Here is a 21,103-nt window from a genome sequence, read left to right as displayed (position 1 = left end):
AAATTCTTCAAATGAAATTGATCACGATTACCCCTTTCCAAAATGGTGGATACATGGGCAATGCTGCAATGTCTAACAGCAATTTGGCCCATTCGTTGCAGATTTAGCTTTAAACAGAGACAATGTTAAGCTATTTTGACGAATATACCAGTCTGTAAATAGGAATACATGTTTTTTGATCAATGACATATTGGTTACATAGAGGAATAGGGTCCACTTGGTACTTACTAATGGCCGCCGCAAAACATGATGTCAATTGTACTTTCTTTATGTTTACTTTATTTTTCAATCAGGAAGTTTGTACTTAAATCTGTTCCTCACTGACACAGGTTAAACGTGTGAGCAAGGCACTTCTGTGCTGAAACGCGTAGCGTTATTTTGGAAAATAAACGCCTATAGCTGTACTTCTTCCGAGTGCGTGTGGTGCTTATCTGGCAAAACGTTAAAGACATATATATATATATATATATAATATCTGTATAGCACTTTTACCAAAGTGTTGTCCAAATAAAGTATGGTACAAGCAGTAAGAGAACTGTGTGTGGAATAATATAGTACAAATAACGAGAGGATGAGAGGAAAGGGGCAAAACAATGAAGAGATTTGAAAGTGATTCACAGTAAATAAAACAAACAGCAACTGAGAACGAAATAAAAGACAATGCATGGAAGTAAACGTGGAGAGGTCTAAGGAAGGTGGAATGGATGAATAATGATTGAATACAGAGGAGCGAGAGGATAGTGATATAGAGGGAAGAGAAGCAATCAAAGTAAGTAGCGATGAGGGTAGATTGAAAAAAACTTTGTGGGCTGGTAGATAAAACATGTTCAATTTTTTAGAGACTAGAGGGTTGAAACTGGCAGGAGCAGGAAGCAGAGGAGAAGTGTGTGAAGTGAGGTGTTGAAGGTGATGAGAAAGATTGTAAGTCGTTGAATATAGGCAGAGGGCTGGAAGGAAAAATAATGGTGAGACTAGGCTGGCATTGGGGAAGCTGCAAGGAAGAAAGGTATCTTAGTTTTGTTTGAGTTGAGGTGGAGAGTGGGAAGTTATCCATGATCGTATAGACAACAAACATCTTTAAAGGATTCTGCTGAGAGAGGAAAAAGAACATATGTGCCAGGGCCCTCGGATCCCTTGTACCATCCATTGCCCCTGCCAGTGCTGCCAGTGACAATACCAACTCAACTACTAACCATCACACACTAACAGTGTGACAAATCATACTATCCCAGACCTCTAAATCTACAAAAATGGCTTGGGGGCAGTTATTAGTCATTGATAATGTATAATCGATTAATAACTGTTGTTGTGCTTATCCCTAATTAGGCAGACCGCTCCATCATGTGGCAGACTGTCTTAAGAGCCGGTACTGACATTTAAGTGGTGGTGCCAAGCACCCGAAACCACCAGCTGAAATTAAGCACTAGTTCTGTGGTGGAGAGGACTGCAAGAGGACTCCTTTAACCAGGCATATAGTTTGCACATTTCATCATGAGATGCAACATCTTAAACCTCTATTGACTCTCTGAGGATGTCTCTGGTGATACCAAAGATCCCTTATTTTTGTGGTTTAGGCTTTGTAAAATTTAGTTGCCTCAAAATACTAGCACATGTGTTAAGTGTACACACTTTCCTTCTTGGCTGTGCCTGTTGCCAAGGAGGGTCTAGGTCCCTCTGCGAGAGTTGCGCTCTAATTCCCTTGTCACTTTACCATTATGCACCCAAATACAGATTCCCACACCTCAGACAATCCCCATAAATATCTGTCACGTTGCATAACTTGAGATGCAAATGCTAGAGTGAGACTGGATAATGATGGCTACCATACCACCCCAGGCACAAACATGACTGGGCATACACTCCCCACGGTAGACCTGCTCCTAAATACCCTAATAAACCATAGGTTGAGAAACTGCACAATCCCAAAATGCCTAATAGCTACCACATGCAAGGGTGTGTCTCTTGATAAATGGGTACCTCTAAATTCTCTTCAGTTGCTTTTTGATTGGGACAGGGAGTGACATTTCAGTGAGCAAACCAAAAGTTGCCTCTCTGATGGCCATGGGGTGGCACATGCAACTTACCTGGCCTGGCACATACGTAGACATCGTGTGTGAAAGAGGTTTTCAGGGTTTTCTGGATGGGCCACTTTTTGTATTGGGAGGCTATAGAATTGACCGACTGAATGAATTGTGAGCCCTGCACATGACTGGTTTGTGTGCTAAGAATGAAAGCCCTATTCAGCCTCTGTCCTTGTCAGCAGTTATAAGTCTCCTCTCATCTTAGGTGATATACTCTGCAATAAGGCATAATTTACGTTCTTGGTAAAACTTTCCTGCAGCCCATATATTATGCCCCTCTGGAGAGCTATCCATCTCCATTTGCTTGGCAACATTCTAGAGACAAAGAAGGGCAAAAGAAAAAAAAAACATAAGGTAACAGACCTTCTCCATCTATCCATCGTCTGAAATAAGTTTTTTTTATTGATGCACGTCCATTATTGTAATGATTTTTATTAATCAAGCAATAAAGTATTCATCATCAGATATAAAATGTAATTCTAAAATCAGTTAAAAACTGGTCGCAGTGGAATGACAATTAAAACCGGGACATAAAGAGCTTTGTTATATTGCAGGTAGTTAGTTTAGAATAGCATAGTCCTTCTCTGGCCTAAAATACATTTTAGGAAACAGCCAACAGCAAAGCAGGTGTCAAAATTACTAAGTTGTAAAAAATGTAATGCAGCCCTGAACTTGGTAAACTTGTAATTGCACAGCAATGGCAATAAAAAACGTCTAGTATACACCACTCTACTCTACACCACTCTACTCCACTGCACTCTAACCCAGTGCACTATACGCCATTCTATTCAGTACCACGCCACATCACTCTACACCACTGCAGTCTATGCCACTCTGCCTCACTCTTCACCACTCTGCCCTATGCCACTGCACTCTACTCTACATAACATACCATGTGTATTTGTAAAGCTCACATTCACAACTACTGGTATCTTGGCGCTGAATAACAGATGTTTGTTGTTACTCAACTCAATGGTACTCATTTTATCGACCTCAGATGGATGAAAGGCTGAGTGGACTCGCCTGAATTTGAACCTGTGACCATGAGGTCAAACACAGGCCCCTGCGGTAGACGCATTAGTCCACTGAGCCACCAGAACTGGATCATTCTATGTATGCCACTCTACTCTGACACTCTACTCCTTGACACTTAACTCTGTGACACTCCACACACTCTAACCCACTCCACGCAATGCCATGTCACTCTATGACACTACTCTATGCCACCCCACTTCACTCTGCACCACTCTACGGTTCTCTACTCCACTCAACTCCACACCACTCTACTCTACTCCGCTCCACACCACTCTACGCCACTCTATGCCACTCTACGCCACTCTACTCCACTCTGTGAGGTTCTATTCTACAACACTCTACACACAACTCTATGACATGTTACTCCACTCTACACCACTCGACACCACTCTACGCCACTCCACTTTTCGCCACTCTGCGTCACTCCATGCCACTCCACACCACACCACTCGACTCCACACCACACTACACCACTCCAATCCACTCTGCCACTCCACTCCATGCTTCTGTACAATATGACTAAAAGACATTGGCAAAGCCTATAGCTCCAGTGTAGGCGAAACCTATTGGCTTTGCCAATGCTTGTTTGTGACAGCAGCTAAACATTGGCACTCACTGAAGTAATATCAGTGAACTACAAACACAGTATGGACTCACTGATAGAAAGATTTCCACATAGACATAAAATACAAATGTGAAAAAATGTCCTTGTCTTAATCTAAGTCCTAACTCACATAATGAAGATTTGTTGAATGTTACATCGACTTGTTTGCACATTTGTATTGTATTACAGACTTCACAGTTACAGAATCATGCTGGGGCTTGACAGCTGGATTATGAGCACCAGGCCACTGGTCCATAACCTTCTTAAAACTATACTGGTTGCTAATGAAACATTGCATTGAAATCAAGACTATTTGTGTGCTTGGATAATAGTCCCACATCACAGTGGGCGTGGGCGTGGAAGCTCCCCACTACAGTGGAACTGATGTATTTGCAAGTTTCAAGTTAAAACATGAATGTGGGCATTTATTTTTTGGTTAACACCCACAAACGAGTCACTATGTGGGCATTAGTAGTTTTTGCAGGTAGTTTCCCACCAAGGTAGCAAATACATATTTACTCGTGTCAAAAGCAATTGTACTTCCAAAGTGGGAATTGAGAGGAAGCACCTGTATTTAATGGAGGTAAGAAATAAAATATTACATGTGCAGATACACATTTACATCACATTTCCAGATGGTGCCCAGTTCACAAAGATGTTTCTATAACCTACTCTTAGAGTACCTCTGGATTACCAATGAGACAAGCCAATAGTACTCCTGCCTTACTCCTGGAAGTTAGGAATAAGTTATGACCAATACAAGAGAAAGTCACGCCTACTCACAGCAATATTTTTGTGAATCAGGCCCATGCAAATGTGTGGAGAGGTGTGGCGCTGCGGCCAGGCTGACTGACGTTGGAATCTGGACATCACGGTTCGATCGCCGGCGGCAGATTAGCCCAGTACCATGTGATTCTGGGCAATAACTTGCTTAATCTTTCCGATGGCCCCCAGCCCCTTGCGGGTGATTGTTTGCGCTTTACAAATGTGGATTATTATTATATTTATATCTTATGTAATGATGCACTCCGTGAAATCTATGTATGTTGTACATTCCCTGAACTACGTCTGAGACCCTTTGTAGATCCTTAAATTGTTGGATATCTGCTGTATGGAATGCAGGCTACAACTATAGACTACTGTTTTTTAAATGGGCATGTATAATTGTTGCTGTATTAAAAATATGGCAGTTAAATTGGTAAAACTAAAATGTATCTTTCCGCTCAAAGAATATGTAGCTAATGTATTGACAAGGTCCTTACAGTACCATACCTCTCACAATATAGAATTTCAACATAGAATTTAAAAAATAGAGACACACAAGTGTATTTTCAGGTAGGCCATACTATTTTACAGTGAAATGTAACATGGAAGCTATTACCGGATCTTCCCAAATATTTATTTACTTTTATTTTATTTATTTTAAGAGTTTTATATAGCTCTGGCTAGACCCAGAGGTATCAGATCGCTTTACATAAGGTTCCACAGAAATTACAAAATTACATCAGTTACAGGTTAAATCAGTTATTAGAAAAAATATTTCAAGAGAGCAGAAGACGAAATAAATGGAGCTTAGAAGGGTAAGGGGGTGGGGTACAGGGGTAGGATGTAGATAGGCTGGAGAGACGAAGGATAGTCTGCCCAAAGTCCGGCTGGGTAGGTGACGGCCGATGGGGAAGTCCACAGGCCATCTCCTCTTTAGCTATCGAGTAGCTCCACCAGGCATCAGCCAAACAAGTAGGTCTCAATGGAAAAACAATTAAAGAGGAGGGATAAATGGAGTGTAAAGGAGAAGGGGGTGGAGTAAAGGGGTAGGAGGGAGAATACAACGGAGAGACGAAGTAAGTTCTGTCTAAAGACCTGCTGGGTAGGTGACGGCTGAAGGGGTAGTCCACAGCCCATCTCCTCTTTAGCTATCAAGTAGCTCCACCGGGCATCGGTCAAAAAGCTAGGTCTCCACGGTCAGAGGTAGGTTCATAGATTCAAGAGACAGGACAAGACAGGAGTTAATAGCGAACAAGAAAATAAAGACCCAAAAAAGACCAAGCAGAGTTGGGAAATCACAGGAAGGAGACAGCAGCGGAGAAAACTGACAAGACATATGTCCGAGGTCCGGCTGAGTAAGGTGACAGCCATAGCGGTGTGCCAGAGCCAATCTCCCCTATAGCTGTCGGAGCAGTTCCACCGCAAATCAGCCATGTGATTCGTGTTCAGCCGGCTTAGTGTGAAGATCAGGCAGTGACTGGAGGTCACTGAGTCCAGAGACGGGCGAGTGTAGAAGACGAGGGTGGCAGGATAGGAAAGGGAATGAGGATAGACTGTCATGTTATAGTCAGGAAAGTTGAGTCAGGTTGATCTCATGGGGGCCAACATGGGGTCAGGCAAGAGATTCTGCCCCTGGTGTTCCATTTGGCCGGTCCACAGTCTCATATGGGCATCTTTCCATGGCTCTCATAGCTGCAAAGTTTTCAGTGTTTAATGTGTCAGGCATTAGGCCTCTGGCGGCCATCTTAGGATCAGGCAAATTATAGTTTCAGGGGTTCCCCCCCTGATCTTATTGAGATTACACCCCTCTTCGAGCAATTCAGGTCACATAGGGCCCATGTATCTTTCTTGTGTACAGGTGCCCATCCTATCACTTGCGCAACCCTATGTGGGTAAGGGTTTCACTTGTGTCGCCATTTTGAAGTCAGGCGTGCCGTGTCGAAGTTTGATTACAATCAAAAGGGACCCCTAGTGATAAGGCAGTCAAGGTCCCCCCATGTACCCCGGTCCCTGCTCAACGCGATGAGCCGCTTTCGCTCTTCACTCACCGGTTCAGGGCACGATCAGGAGCTTTCAGAACCTCGGGTGCAGGCCTCTCTACCATGGCATTTAATGTGCCCGCCACCTCCATCAATCACCCACTGTGTCTCTCCTCTTCTGCAGGAGGGGCAAACGGGAGTTTCTGTGGCTCACAAGTCTTCCACTATGCTCAGAGTCACCGCTGCCACTTGTGTGCGGTGTCACCGGGTGGAGAACCCCTGCCAGGCTCGCCTCCAGCGCAGACTTGGCTCCCTGGGTGTCTTCAGTGCTCCGCCGCCCTCTAGAAGATGCAGCGGGTCCTCCGCGTCGCCCCCGCAACGGGCCCTCCACCTACGACCTCACCGATGCCATCTTGATACCACGGTGGCCGCCGGTTCGGAGTCTGATCTACAGCAGTACTCACCACTGTGGCATATCATCAGCAGCGCCGACAGCTCTGCTGATTACCTCCATCGTTCCGGATCAGGTTAAGTAATTTGGTGGTTGGAAGCGCTATGGATGGGCTCTCCGTTTGGTGAGTCCTCTGGCGCGTTTTGATACTTTTAAGATGGCAGTCTCACAATGGTCAGTCGGACTACAGGCTATAACGCAGTCAGCATTTCCGCAAAGCGGACAGTGCTGGGAGGTTGGAAAGGTACTGTGTTCCGACACACTGGGTCATCAGCCAAGTTGGAGGATAGGAGCTTGAGCCCCGACATAAAGACACGAAACTCCCAAGCCACACGGAGCTCTACAAAGCTGCAGCCATCTTGCCCTCCCAGTATTTGCTCGTCGCGGTCTGAAGCTGCTCCGATCGTGCAGCGTAGCCTCCCGCACACCACTCCTCCTGAGAACCTGATGGGATCGCGTGCGACACAGGACTTTCCCCTCTGCTCCTGTAAGGTGCCTGGGCAATTAGTGGCTCCGCCGACCTCCGGACACGGCAGCTGCCATTTTGTGTAGAACTGCCGCAACTCACACAGAGCCCTGGGGAGTCTCAAAAGGGGCCTTTCCCTAGCGTGGACGGCACCCGCTTAGCCTCCACTGAGTTGGCAGCATTTCCGCAGTCTCTGGAGCCAGTTTGCTCTACTCCTTCAAATCACCTACTGACCTAAACAAGCAATGCATCATAGTGTCTATGACTGCGAATGTACTGGTGATACTGCCTTATAAAGTACATTCACTGACTGGCAGGGAAATCAATACTCTTCCATAAATTGATTATTTGTTCTGGACTTGAGACATCTTTAGCTCATATAATCCAAATAAAATTCATTAAAAATATATACATGTGTAGATATGTGGAGACGCTTGAATTCATCCTTCAGTGTCTTTGACTGCTATTCACATTTTGCCTCCACTGTCAATTAATATGAGTATCTGTGCCTTGCATTCAGTTAGTGATAGCAATATAGAACACCCTGCCTTCTGGAGAGAATTGGTGGTTATGGTTCTCTTGATGTTACTTTGAGCTCAGGCCTACCACCATCCCAAATCTAGTTAGGAATAGATTCTTGGCAGAGCACAGAATTATGCCAAAATACACAGTCCTCCTAGCAATTTCACGTTGTTATACTGTACCTTGATTACTTAGTTTTTAGCTGGTTGGTAGGAATTTGTCTGCTGAGGACAAGGACAACCCATCCCGTGCTATTGTGCCATCCTGTTTAATGCACCCTGAACAGTTGCACTCATACAGCCCTGGCCCAGCCAGTTTCCTGCTGATGCCCCAGGTCTCATTTCTTGTGCATAGGTGCATGCTCCGACTGATGATGCTGGGCAGTGTGTGTCCAAGAGAGAGATAGAGACAGAGTCCAAGTTCCACCGATGCTGCTAGGGGTCAAATGGACGGTTCTTCCTCAGGCTCAAACTCAAGACCATTACCTAACAAAAGCAAAGAACCCATCCTGAGTTGCAGCAATGGTCCAATGGAGATGAGGGAAAACTGCTGATTACAGTATGCGATCTCGATGTGACGTCAAAGTTCTCTAGCTGCAGTGGATTCCGTTGTATCAATAGATTTACTAATTACTCATCAGATTGCTATATATGTACAACATTAAGTTTTATCGAGTTAGATCGAGTTAGAAGTATGTATATATATATATATATTTATCTATATGTATATATATATGAAATACCAGGAAATCGCTGCACACACCTTGATATTTGTTGCAGTTTCTTTATTTTTCAAAACGTGACAAACACCCTACGCGTTTCGAACCGTAGTTCCTGATCACGGTAGCATGCATGTGTGGTCCCTTCATTATTTCTATACATTTCAGCCTCTGAGCACGCCCATGATTAATTAAGGCATGCTGGGACATGTAGTTTTACTTAATGTTTATGCCATTGTGTTTGTGTTGATGTCGTGGGTTTTTGCAGCAATGAGGCGATATTTGGCGTTACTGCATGAAAAAGCGTGTCCCAGTTTACTAGGACAATAACGCTTTGTGACGCTCGTGATTCCACGTGCGTGTGTAATCAACTCTCTGTTTACCTGAGGGTTGATTGCAATGCGTAACTTTATGGACAAACGTCCGCTGGACAATAAAGGGCTGAGTGCCCTGCGTCCCCAATGCTTGCAGCTGCTCACGACATCCGCTTTTTAACATAAGTTATTGGCAAAACTTAATTAGCAGAAAATAATTAGTAACTCAGTTGTCGTGACTGTGGTAAACAACAAAAAACTTCAGAAATAATGGTTTATAAATGGTGATAGGTAATGTTCATGAGAATGCGTCATGGTCAAATATTATCAAAATATTATATGATGCTTAGTGCAGTTTAGTCTGTAACATGGTTCTCATAGGTGAACATAAAGTTCTTCATCGCCGTTGAGGCCAGCAGGCTGTTTCGTTCTGAACCTCATAATTAATTTGGACTCTAGTCGTCTCAATTTTTGAATGCGATTGCCTCCTCTTTCATGCTGTGGTATACTTGCGAGTCCGAAGTATCTAACATACAGCCACGTTTTGTTTTCATGATTTGCCAGATGTTTCGCAATGGCATAGGAGTGATCATTGTTCTGGATGGCACGAATGTGTTGAAGTATGCGTGTTTTGATGGAACAAGTTGTACTTCCAATGTAGGATTTGCCACAATAACATTGGATCATATAAACAACAAACGACGAGTCACAGTTAATGTTACTTCTGATTGTAAAGTTCTTGCCAGCCGCATCTTTTAGATTTTTAATGTTACGTCCTATCTTGCACGCTTTGCAGATTGTGCATTTATTAAATCCTTGTTTCTTGATGTCAAGCCAAGATTCTGGTTTTTTCATTTCAAAATGACTTTGAGTTAGCTGATCCGCAAGATTGGGTGCCCTTCTGTAGGAGACTAGGGGATGGTCTCCTATTGTTGTTCCAATGTCTGGGTCTTTGCGTAGTACATGCCAGTACTTCATCATAGCTTTTTGTATCCTGTAGCTTTCTTTACTGAAAGTCATTATCATCCTGGGTTGATCCGATGTTTTGTTAGCTTCAACTTCTGTATGTATATATATATATCTATATCTATATATCTATATCTATATATATATATATATATATATATATATATATATATATATATATATATATATATATAGATATATATATATAGATATATATATATATATATATATATTCCAACAAAAACGCTCCTGCTGGCAACCCCTCGACTTTGCTGGGGTGGCTCGGACCGGCGGAGCAGCCGGAATCAATATCCTTCAAAAAACGGCGTTCCTCACGAGCACTCAGGCGCCAGTAAACAGACCACAATCCACTTTAGAAGTCCAGCAAAGTTGATTTATTCAATTCATAAATCACCGTCAACGGTGATTTATGAATTGAATAAATCAACTTTGCTGGACTTCTAAAGTGGATTGTGGTCTGTTTACTGGCGCCTGAGTGCTCGTGAGGAACGCCGTTTTTTGAAGGATATATATATATATATATATATATATATATATATATATATATATATATATATATATATATATATATATATATATATATATATATATATATATATATATATACATATATATATATGGCAGTGATTTATGTATTTTTGTGCACCTTTGCATGTCTTTTTTGTCTTCACAAGGTTTGCAATAAACCTTAACTTGTGCATGTAGTTTGGTTTTCCTTCCCCTTTCTTTGCGGGTACCTCTGCAACCACGGGACAAGGAATATGCAGAGTGGAGGGAGATTAGATATATACTCCATACGCATTCCTCCTTAAACGTGAATCCTGAGGAAAAAGCCACACCAATGCAGTAATACTTTCACAGGTATTTTATTGGCAAACGAAACTGACGCGTTTCGATCTGACGATCTTTTATCACATAACCCGTATTTCAGTATGTTACTTGTATTTATACAACGTCAAACCGCACATTCAATAAACATAAACAAAATACTTCACTCTCCATGATTTCTCCTCAGCTTACATCAACAAAACCTTATCGACAATAACAGTGTGATTGGTATTTCAAAATAAATGCTTCACTAGTGTTGTTGATTTAACATAGCATGTTTTACACAGTTACTATGTATTTCAACATTCACAAGTTTGTTTCAACACCGGTTCCTTTGGTTGTACCTAAATAATATAAAAATGTAATCGCTAATTGTGTACAATGTTTTTTTGTAGTCTAGTGCCCTAAATCTTAGCTAGTTTAGACAAGCGACTACAATATATATATATATATATATATATAAATATATATATACATTACCTCCTGGCGGTCGCCAGTAGGTATATATAGTTAGGACCTAGTTTCCATAGGAAATCCGCAACATTCTATTGGGAATAACTTTGGCGCCGGTTGATGAATCTTCGCGAATTTCTCAAAGAAGATGGCCCGCTCCGCTCCTTCCCTGAAAGTTTTGGGGGGATTCGTGAAGTGGGGCTGAGAATAAAGGGGGGTCCCAAAACGTATTTTCCCCATGTTAATTTCCATAGGATGATTAGACACGGCTACAGCCCGAACGGCTTAACGGAATTACAAGAAATTTGGCAAAATGGTAGAGTCTGATTCGCAGATCACGCTTTTGCTCAAATGGTGTAAATCCCTCCAGTAGTTGTTGAGAAAATCAAATGTGAAAAATGTGTATATCTGGGCGGAGCCTAAACACACATCTCATCGTGAGATCTGATTTGCTGTCAGCACTTCATCCAAGAAGTGTTGGCAGCCATCTTGGGACCAATATACATGATAGCACCTCATTAAAAAGCATTGCAGTTAATAGAAGGTTTTAGGGCTTTAGTTACATTATAAATCATTTGTTGATGGTACAATACTCATTTTAGGAATTGTGGTGTGTTCTAAGGTGATTTTACCATGTGAAAAAGCCTTCTGCTGGGATATCATGAATCATGTTTGAAAGAAAACTATTATCTCATGCTTTTCCCACAGCGGTTTGGAAGGGGATCTATAAGCTAAACTGAAAGCATATTTTCTGTAAATTCACATTATCTTTCTCAGTCATGTGAGAATGAAGTCTGACATTCTCAGTAAAACATGTACATCCAACAAGGACAGAGACTGTCAGTTGATTCCTTTGTGTTCTACTGCAGCTTCCCAGAGTGTTCTATAGAACAACTAGAGCGCTAACAGTCCTACTTATTACAAAGGTATGGCACACCTGAAACCATCTTGATTGGAATAAAGTGGTAACTCTTAAAGAATTTAATTTAAAAAGGAACAAAATGAGGGGGTATATTTTGCCACAGAAAGTATGATTAGTGCTGCAGGAAGAAAAATTAGGGCACATTTTTAGTGACTTCTCAAATCCTCTTCTATCCATTAAAAAATTCTGACATGCAGTCTCCCAAGATGGCCACCAGAGCCAAAAGAGCCCAAATGTAGCCCAAATATCACCCAGATGTAGCCCAAGTATAGCCCAATGACAGAATGTCCCAGAGTGTTCTAAAGAACAACTAGAGCGCTAACAGTCTTACTTATGACAAAAGTATGGCACACCAGAAGCCATCTTGATTGGAATGAAGTGGTAAGTCGGAAAACATTTAATTTAAAAAGGAACAAAATGAGGGGGTTCATGTTGCCATAGAAATTATGATTAGTGCTGAAGAAAGAAACATTAGGGCACATTTTGACTTCTCAAATCCTCTTTTATTTCATTAAAACATTCTGACATGCAGACTGAAACATGCACTTTGAATACCAGCAGCAGACTTCCCTGGTGAGCAGTAGCTTTACTACAGTGATCTAATGAGCAACTAGAGTGCTAACATTCAGAATGTAGGGCAAATGTGTGACACATCTGAATGCCTTCTTGATGGAACCAAAGTAAACAAGCATTGAAAATGCAATAGATCTCGCCCTTGTTTAAGTTAAAGCCATTCTGTTTGTAATGAGGTGGTTTTTTAGCTTTGCTTGTATTAGTGTTTTTCAAACTTTCATGTAAATAACATGCATATGTATGCATATATGTATATGTATATGTATGCATGTATTTATATAGATATGCAGATTATATATGTTTATATATTTATGTATATATATATATACACACATACATATATATAAATGCATATTCATATATATGCATGTATATATATGTGTATATATGTGCGTGTAGAGAGAGGTAGAGAGGTAGAGATAGAGAGGTAGAGGTAGAGAGGTAGAGGTAGAGAGGTAGAGACTAGTAGAGAGAGAAGTAGAGAGAAGTAGAGAGAGGTAGAGAGTAGAGAGTGAGTAATAGAGAGAAGAGCGTGAGTAGTAGAGAGTAGTAGAGAGCAGTAGAGAGTAGCAGAGAGTGAGTAGTAGAGAGTAGTAGAGAGTGAGAAGTAGAGAGTGAGTAGTAGAGAGTAGTAGAGAGTGAGTAGTAGAGAGTAGTAGAGAGTGAGAAGTAGAGAGTGAGTAGTAGAGAGTAGTAGAAAGTGAGTAGTAAAGAGTGAGTAGTAGAGAGAGAGTAGTAGAGAGTGAGTAGTAGAGAGTAGTAGATAGTGGGTAGTAGGGAGTGAGTAGTAGAGAGAGAGTAGTAGAGAGTAGTAGAGTAGTAGAGAATGAGTAGTAGAGAGTGAGTATTAGAGAGTAGTGGAGTATTAGAGAGTGAGTAGTAGAGAGTAGTGGAGAATATTCTAAAGTTTGGCACAACACCACTTGCACAAGAAGTCCAATCAAATCATATTACTTAGAGTCCTTATTGAAGCGCTGAATCTTGGTGTATATTCAAATGCTTTTATTTTCCTTAAGTTTATGTACCACAGCCAGTCGACGCCTTTCGTTCTGTACAACAGAACTTCTTCAGGGCGTTCTTATTTCCTTCAAGTTATGTCGGTATCCTGTTGTCATATAATTAGATATTTCTTCCAAATGTTAGACGAGTCGTAAGTACATTCTTATTCAAAGTGACTAGGTTTCCATTTTACCCACACAATTCGGGCAGACTTGAGTCATTTATAGCATCCTCAAAGTCAGTCTTTCAAAAATTCCAAAGTATAGGAAATGATAATCCAAATCCAAATGTTTCTCAAGAAAAGTCATTTTCAATCGTTCTGAATATCGCCGTTTGGCCAGATATGACCCACGGACACGGTTCATGACTTTTCTTGAGAAACATTTGGATTTGGATTATCATGTCCTATACTTTGGAATTTTTGAAAGACTGACTTGAGGATGCTATAAATTACTCAAGTCCTTGGATGCTGCTGGGAACGCCCCCAGCAACACCCATTGCACGCCCCTTTAACGCAGGACACTGCGTTAAAGGGATTGATATTTATCAGGCAGGATTGGCCACAAAAAGTGGCTTAGTCCTGCCTGATAAATATCACTCAGTCTTCTGCGCCACTGGAACGTCACAAAAAGTGACGTTCCGGAGGCGCAAGGGGCTCGTAAATAAGGCCCTATAGGTTTCACACTCGTTATAGTTAGGAATTAGCATTTAAAAAACCTTTGAAATTCACTGAAAAAACCATAGGTTTCACACCAGTTGTAGTTAGCTGGACATTTTACTCATACAAAACCATTGAAATTCCCCCTTTATAGTTAGTTGTACTCACTATAACTCGCGCGCCCGCAATCCACTGCTGATGATGTCACATATTACATCATTGATTATATGGTCAGTGACATCACTGATGACATCACTGATGACATCTCAAATGACATCACTGATGACATCACTGATGACATCATCCAGTGAATGTGGTTTGCTTTGATATTTAAATATGTATTATATATACACTACTTTGCATTGAAGAATGAGTGGATATATAAATATAAATGTGTGGATGGTGGATTTAGTAACAGTGTCATTGATTGTTTCCTTGACTAATTTGTAGAGTCTCACTATATATAATATGTAGTTACTAAACTGTGTGAAAGTCTTTATTGCTTTGTCTTAATTGCTATGTTAAAGACTATATTTGTTAATGGTTTCTTAACTGAGTATTTGTATGGGTAAATAAATGTCTATGTGGTTTGGTGTGATTGCCAAAATATGTGTGAATAGTTCATTCAGTAGGTATATGAGGTTAAGATTTCATAACACACTAACATATAGATTCATCAAGCATTTTTGCGAGCGCAAACGGTGCGAATCGCAAAATTCGGCCGTTTGCACCCGCAAAAATGGCATTTGGAGTTCATCAATGGGTCATGAACTCGCAATTAGAAAACTCGCAAATAATTGCGATTTCTCTAATTGCGATCGCATTTAAGGAATCTCAATTAGAGATTCCTTAAATGCTATTCATGAACCTTTGAAAAATTGCGAATTGGCAATTTTGGCCCGCTATTTACAGCAAAGTCAAACCTCGTGGTAAATAGCGGAAACTTAGAAAAATGCACTTAAGTGCATTTTTCTAAATTGTATGTTAGACACACACATGTCCTTAGGACATGTGTGTGCGTAACACCAGCGTCCAAGATCATTTCAGGGGTGCAACAGGGTGTCCTTTGGACACCCCTGCACCTTTGAAATCGCAAACTCAAAATGCGAATCGCTAATAGCGATTCGCACATTGATATGTATATGTCTTCCCATTCATTCCTATGGGCCTTTAGGCCCATAGAAATGAATGGGGAGTTATTCCTTATTTACGATTAGCAATTAGCTAATCGGAAATAAGGAAGCTGTAGGAATCGCAAATAAATTGCGATTTGTACTTCAATCCCGTTTTGCTTAATAATCGCTATTACAGACTCGCAAAACCCGGACTTTGATGAATCTATATATAAGTGTGAGTTACTATCTATATAAATAGATGAAGTGGTGTTTGTATAAGTGTGTAGGTGAGTAAATGTAAGTATAATCAATTGTTTGCATAAGTCAGAAGGATGTCTTTATAAGTGAATACAATGTGTGCTGGTGTGTAATGTTGAAATAGGCGTATAAGTATATTTGATAGTGTTCTGTTGATTATTCACTGCATATAACACTGAATCTATAGGTAAGTGATTAGATGTGTGTATAGTTCTATGAATAACTGAGTGGGTGTTTAGAAATTTCTATTGGTGTGTCAATGGTTTTAAATATGGCACTTTCTATTTTACAGTGAGTGATGAAAGATTATACTAGTGTGTGATGAGGTGTATTTGATTGTCACATGAATGATGTCATCAGTGATTTCATCAGTGATGTCATTTGAGATGTCATCAGTGATGTCATCAGTGATGTCACTGACCATGTATAATATATGATGCACCTCTTCACACCCTAATATAATCTTTGATACACTCACTCTAAAATACAGACCACCATTCTCGAAACCTTCCACACACCAATACCAGTTAGTACATACCCACTCACTGATTCATAGATGCATACACATCCACTCACTCACCCATACAGTTGCTCATTCATGCAGTCACTCATCTATACAGCCACTGATATATGCAATCATATACCCATACAGACACTCACACACTGCCTCTCACTAATAGAGTTAATGATACACCTAGTCGGTCAGGCAAAGAATTAATCACATTGCCATTTACTCACCTATACAGTTATAGACACACCACCTCACTTATTCATACAGATACTAATACATTCTTACTATCTTATCAATCACTGACTCAAGCACACACTCATCTAAACAGTCACTGTCACAATCCTCACTTTCACATATAGTCACTTATATACTCCAGCACTTACATATACTGCCTTTCCCATATGTAATTACTCACACATATACCACTGAGATATCCACTCACTCTTGAACACTCACTCATGAACCCATTACCCAGTGATTCACCCCTCACACATCCATGCAGTGAGTCACACACCCCCCACCCACCCACACAGAGACTCAGGCACCCAATCATTAACCCCTATAGACACTCATGTAGCTACTCACCAACACATGCAGCCACTTACACACTACTGACAGACTGATACGGACATTGACACAGATTAGTCATTCACCCATGCATACACTAAGAAATGTTCTATCACTCACTTATTTAGTCAGTCCCATACCCACCAAATCATCCATTCAGACACTCATTCAGCCACTCATTCCGTTTGGCGGGTCGATGGCGGCATCACAGCGTTGCTGCCATTGTTGGAACGAGGGCAAACTGGAGCCCATGCAGGGGGAAGCCAGTTCGAAGGTTCCGGTCGACAGCACATAAAGCGGGGCAGGTTCCGCCATGGACATTTGCAAATTTGAAAAGGCTGTGATTTCAAGTTGTTTGGAGGCGCGCCCACTGGGCAAAATACAAGGACACTACATCACCCATGATCCCTTGCAAGAGGCCACGCCTTATGGGCGGGTGATACAATTATCGTGTGTGTCTTTATAAGCACTTCCAGCCATCTTTGCCAAAAAACGCCACTGAAGAAAGGATCACTCCTGAAACGCGCCTGGCGTTAACTTTTGACTTTTGATTATTGCTGCCCTGATGGTGCCTGCTGGCAGGCTGCCTTCCAATAAAAGTGGACCTTATACTTACCCTCGTATGGCTCTATTTCAAAGGGGTTCCTGTGAGTGTGGACATATATATTGGCTGCGTTCCCACTACTAATCCTGGTGCTGAAGAAGGCAAAAATAGCCGAAATGCCTTCACTATGTTTCACTGTGCTCCTCATTAAAGCTCGCTCCAAGCTTTTCCCTGGTGTGGCCTCTTTCTTCCCTGTGGAGATATGTGCGGACATTGATGCGTGGTTCCCCAGTACCACGCGAGAGGCCCCTGCAGCATCAAGTTGGCCTGGGATTACTGGCACCTGCTTCGGCGGATTTCTTTGTTTCCACTCACCTGGATATCCTTGGCCCACCTTCAGGTTCGGAGAATTATGGGGCGGTGTAGTAGTCATTGACTGCACGTTGGGCATAGCGGATTCCCTGCTTAGCCCCCGCCGATTTCTTTCCGGAGACTTGGGGGTTGCTGTGGTCAGAGACTGGAGGAGAGAGCTTGATTTGGCACACCAAGGAACTTGGGGGTTGGATTCTCAAAGACCGCTCCGCCACCGCAACGCCTCACGACACGGAATGTGGCATTCTGGGAACTGTAGTTGCCATGCGCCGGGCAGCACACAGGAGGCGTTAGCGCTTGTGACAGAGAGGGGCGGAGCAGATGTCTACCTACCAGGACGCAGCAGATATTTAAATCAGGCATTTGGGCTGCGTTCCCACTACTAACCCTGGCGCTGAAGAAGGCAAAAATAGCCGAAATGCATTCGCCATGTTTCACTGTGCTCCTCATTAAAGCTCGCTCCAAGCTTTTTCCTGGTGTGGCCTCTTTCTTCCCTGCGGAGATATGTGCGGACATTGATGCGAGGTTCCCCAGTACCACGCGAGAGGCCCCTGCAGCATCAAGTTGGCCTGGGATTAGTGGCACCTGCTTCGGCGGATTTCTTTGTTTCCACTCACCTGGATATCCTTGGCCCACCTTCAGGTTCGGAGAATTATGGGGCGGTGTAGTAGTCATTGACTGCACGTTGGGCATAGCGGATTCCCTGCTTAGCCCCCGCCGATTTCTTTCCGGACACTTGGGGGTTGCTGTGGTCAGGGACTGGAGGAGAGAGCTTGATTTGGCGCACCAAGGAACTTGGGGGTTGGATTCTCAAAGACCGCTCCGCCACCGCAATGCCTCACGACATGAAATGTGGCATTCTGGGAACTGTAGTTGCCATGCACCGGGCAGCACACAGGAGGCGTTAGCGCTTGTGAAAGAGAGGGGCGGAGCAGATGTCTACCTACCAGGACGCAGCAGATATTTAAATCCGGCATTTGGGCTGCAGGAAAACAAACGTGTAGAACTCAAAAAGTGGGCAGAGTAGAAGCACCCTGACCGGCTAGGCCTGCTCAGGGGGTCCCACAAGGACCCCCAAGGCCCCAACATTTTTAAAGTTTTTTTTCCGAAAATCGCGGAGTCCGCGTACGGTACGTGTACGTGCGCGTACGTGCGCGTACGTGTACGTGCACCGTACGCGCACCGTACGCATACCCCCGTGATTTAAAAACATAAATAAAATTTTAGGCTTTGGGGGTCCTTGTGGGACCCCCTGAGCAGGCCTAGGGGGTTAGGGTGCTTCTACCCTGCCCCCTTTTTAAGTTCCACATGTTTGTTTTTCTGCTTTCTTATCCCTCAGTCTACCGAGGCACAAGATGGCTGCCAACAATTTCTGGTTTGGAGTGTTGACAGACAGTTGGCAGCCAATCAGCATGCAGCTCATGCTCGGAAAGGCTTGCTCATTGGCTGTCAACGCTACAAACCAGGAAGTGTTGGCAACCATCTTCTGGCACAAGGAAGCAGAAAAACAAATGTGTAAAACACAAAAAGGGGGCAGGGTAGAAAACCCTGACCCCCTAGGCCCCAAAAAAATTTAAAACAACCCGGTCTGCTTTTTTTAAAATTACCCCCCGGGGAGACCAAATCCTGGGGACATAGTGAAAAAAAAGTGTGGGGGGGCCCCAATCCCCCCCACACTGCCCCGGGGACCGCCACCCCCAGGGGCAAAGCAACGCAGCCCCCTGGCGCATACTGGAGGCTCCTGGTGGGGTAGTTGGCCCCCAGGGACACCCAGTATGCAAGGGGAATTAGTTCCCCCTCTGCAAACACGCCAGGGGGCTGCATTGCAGAGAGGTGTAAAAAGGGGCGTGGCCTCATTACACCTCTCTGCAACACAGCCCCCTGGCACATAGTGGAGGTTCCTGGTGGGCTAGTTGGCCCCCAGGGACACCCAGTATGCAAGGGGAATTAGTTCCCCGTCTGCAAACGCGCCAGGGGGCTGTCTTGCAGAGAGGTATAAACTCAAAAATATTTGGGGCCTTGGTAGTCCTTGTGGGACCTCCTGAGCAGGCCTAGGAAGTCAAGGTGCTTCTACCCTGCCCCCCTTTTGAGTTCAGGAGCTGCATGCTCATTGGCTTTCAACACTTCAAACCAGGAAGTGTTGGCAGCCATCTTGTGCTTGATAGACCGAGGCACAAGAAAGCAGAAAAACAAATGTGTAGAACACAAAAAGGGGGCAGGGTAGAAACACCCTGACCCCCTAGGCCTGCCCAGGTGGTCCCCCAAGGACCCCCAAGGCCACAATTCTTTTTTTAAAACCCGTTATATTTTTTTCAAATTACCCCCGGGGGGACAAAATCACGGGGGAATAGTGATAAAGAAGTGTGGGGGGGCCCAATCCCCCCACACTTTCCGGGGATCGCCACCCCCCCCCCCCGGGGAAAGGCAACGCAGCCCCCTGGCGCATAATGGAGGCTCATGGTGGGCTAGTTGGCCTCCAGGGACCCCCAGTATGCAAGGGAACTTAATGCCCCAATTTAGAACACTCTACAGGGCGCGTTTGCACAGTTTAAGTTGGGGAATTAATTCATGTTCAATCTAGAGGTCCCCTAGAGGGAACTAGTCCAACAGGTATCTCCAGTAAGCGCCATGGAGTGTTGTAAAAAGGGGGCGTGCCCTCTGAACACCTGCCTGCAAAAATGTAGTAAATCAGTATAAAAAAATAACAATTAATACATTTAAAAATTGTCATTTAAAAAACCTTCGAAATTCAATGGAAAAACCATAGGTTTCAGGCCTGATATAGTTAGGAATTAGCATTTAAAAAACCATTGAAATTCACTGAAAAAAACATAGGTTTCAGGCCTTATATAGTTAGGAATTAGCATTTAAAAAACCTTTGAAATTCGCTGAAAAAACCATAGGTTTTAGGCCTTATATAGTTAGGAATTAGCATTTAAAAATCCTTACAAATTCACTGAAAAAACCATAGGTTTCAGGCCTTATATAGTTAGGAATTAGCATTTAAAAAACCTTTGAAATTCACTGAAAAAAACATAGGTATCAGGCCTTATATAGTTAGGAATTAGCATTTAAAAAAACTTTGAAATTCGCTCAAAAAACTATAAGTTTTAGGGGTGTTATAGTTAGCTGGACATTTCACTCATACAAAACCATTGAAATTGCTCCTATATAGTTAGTTGTACTAACTATATTTCGCGCACCCGCAATCCACTGCTGATGATGTCACATATTACATCATTCATGACATGGTCAGTGACTTCACTGATGACATCTCAAATGACATCACTGATGATATCACTGATGACATCATCCACGTGACAATCACATACACCTTTTTATACACTAGTAAAATCTTTCATCACTCTTTGTAAAATACAG

This window comes from Lissotriton helveticus, chromosome 1_1 (assembly GCF_964261635.1).
Source record: "Lissotriton helveticus chromosome 1_1, aLisHel1.1, whole genome shotgun sequence".
Classification (NCBI taxonomy): domain Eukaryota; kingdom Metazoa; phylum Chordata; class Amphibia; order Caudata; family Salamandridae; genus Lissotriton; species Lissotriton helveticus.
This window is presented reverse-complemented; position numbering follows the sequence as displayed.